The 2,134-nt window shown below is 37.7% G+C and overlaps 1 long non-coding RNA gene across 1 annotated transcript; it reads right to left on the bottom strand.

Annotated features, from left to right (window-relative positions):
- Window positions 1–980: 980 nt before the first annotated feature.
- On the bottom strand, window positions 981–2,128 carry LOC122087610. Its single transcript, XR_006142781.1, has 2 exons — window positions 1,782–2,128; window positions 981–1,430 (listed from the first exon to the last, which is right to left on the bottom strand). It is a non-coding gene; the product is annotated as an uncharacterized LOC122087610 (long non-coding RNA).
- Between the last annotated feature and the right edge of the window lie 6 nt (window positions 2,129–2,134).

Genomic DNA, 2,134 nt, shown 5'->3' with positions numbered 1-2,134 from the left:
AATTGAAACTCTTTGCCTCGACATGGGAGCATTAATATTTAAGACCTGCAAAAAGATGAAAACTTTCTAAACCTAGATGGAAAAGGGATCTCATGCACCCATATTTTTAGTCTTTCTATGATCAATCCAGATGTGTGAGCACCCTCTCCATGCCTTTGGTTGTTCATATCGCCACAACTCCCATATTATTAGAGATGGCAATAAACCATTTATAAAGTCACAAGCACCCTTGAGCCCAATCTTGGATTGCCAAAAAAAAATTCTACTCCTGATGTCATGGGTTGGAATTAAATCCACATAAAATAATCTTCCAAAATAATCCCAAACATTTGTCACCATCTCACCCAACATCAAACAATGAGTGAACGAGTCTCTCAAAGGGCTCCTACAACAAAGACACTTAGAAACCAAAGGGATACCAATACTCAGCAACGAATCATCTGTTGGGATCTTACCATTGAGAATCTGCCAAGAAAATAAACCAATATGAGATGGAAGAGAGTGATTCCGCATGATTAGGCTATTTGGAATATTGATGAAACAATTTTAACCTCTGGATATTTAGGGAATAGCCTCGTGATTTTGCCACATGGTAAATTCTGATTGGGTTAAAACTCCACATGATGTGATAAATTTCAACCTCATCTAAGCTGCCATGTAGCAGAGCCATGACCATGGTTACAGTAACTTGTAAAGTTATGGTTACAACTAAAAACTCTGCATTTATTATTCAAATTAGAAAAAGCATTTTATCTTAAACAATGGAAGGACAATTTCAGAAAAAAAAAAAAAAAAAAAAAAAAAGAGGGAGCTTTCAATGCTTTAAACCGATGTTATATATAACAGTAAGGTCTGCACTCTGATCAGTTTGGAAGAATGGTTTTTCACACTCAAAATATCCCTTTAATCAGAACAAAACTATTGGTGTTGGATTGGGGAATGAGCAGAACTCCTGCTGATGCAGCTTATGTTATTTGTCATACAGGCAATGAAATCTGGCAACTCAATTCCATTCTATTCTCAACTTGTCATACAAAACTGCTACAACCATTTCTGTTTTTCTAATGACTAATAGGTAATAAGAAGCACTCAATGGACAGATACATGAAAACTTATGTTTATACTAACATTAGAAATTTCGGACTCTATATTTTCCAACTTCTGTACAGGTAAACCATTTGAATTTTGCTACCAGAGCAATAAATGCCATTTCAGCTCCCTTGAGGAATATCTAAATTTCCAGCTTCATTTTGGCGGCGGTCAGGTTCTGGTTGGTGTGAAACTTCTTGAGAGCTATGGTGAAAACCTGACCTAGTGCGCCGCCTTCCCCTGCATCTCAAGAACTCAACAATGACAGAATTGCCACTCATTGTAACACCAAAACCACCAAAGGTGGCAAGCAGAATGGATAGAACGGCTTGCACGTGAAGCTGTAGATGGACAACAACAAAGACAGTAAATTTTTCTGGATGGATCACCTTTTTACCAAATGCAAATATGTCAATGATGAATATGTCATGTGGCATTCACTAAGAATCTGCCACATGCCACAAGACCTGGACAGACAGCTCGCGGCTGAGTCAATCAAAACTCAGTAAGGATTCGATAAAGCTAAAGAATTCTTCTTGCATCCGGTTCAGGAATGCCTATTTAATAGTCCTTCTGGGAAGATTTTGCAGTGAAAACTCAGGTTTCACTAATTAGACCTCAGCAGTCTTAAGACTACTTTGGACTCGGCAAGTTATAAATGTTGCTCAAAGTGAAGAGAGTGTCAGACTCACCAATGAGTAGAAAATATGAGCAAAAAGAACCACTAGAGCGAACTGAACTGATGCGTAGACCCAGACAAATCTTCTTTTCACTAATAAACGATTAAGGAGAGAGTTAATAAACATTGAAGACAACCAGAGAATTATGGATGAGATCTCATTGATAAGTATGGAAAATTTTTTCCATTATAAAAGGAACATAAAAGCATGTGCATGGATTGCTCGACACTAGACACTATCCATGTAGTTAGTTTCCTTACGTCAAAACTCAGCCTAAATGGATGAGCATAATCATCAATGAGTTTGGAAGATTTTGAACTACTCCCTCTATCCTGCAAAGACAGTCCTCCCTTTCTTGGCTGTCC

The sequence above is a fragment of the Macadamia integrifolia genome, chromosome 8, assembly GCF_013358625.1.
Source record: "Macadamia integrifolia cultivar HAES 741 chromosome 8, SCU_Mint_v3, whole genome shotgun sequence".
NCBI classification, from domain to species: Eukaryota; Viridiplantae; Streptophyta; class Magnoliopsida; order Proteales; family Proteaceae; genus Macadamia; species Macadamia integrifolia.
Note: the sequence above shows the minus strand (reverse complement) of the source record. Positions and strands in the feature narration are given on the sequence as shown.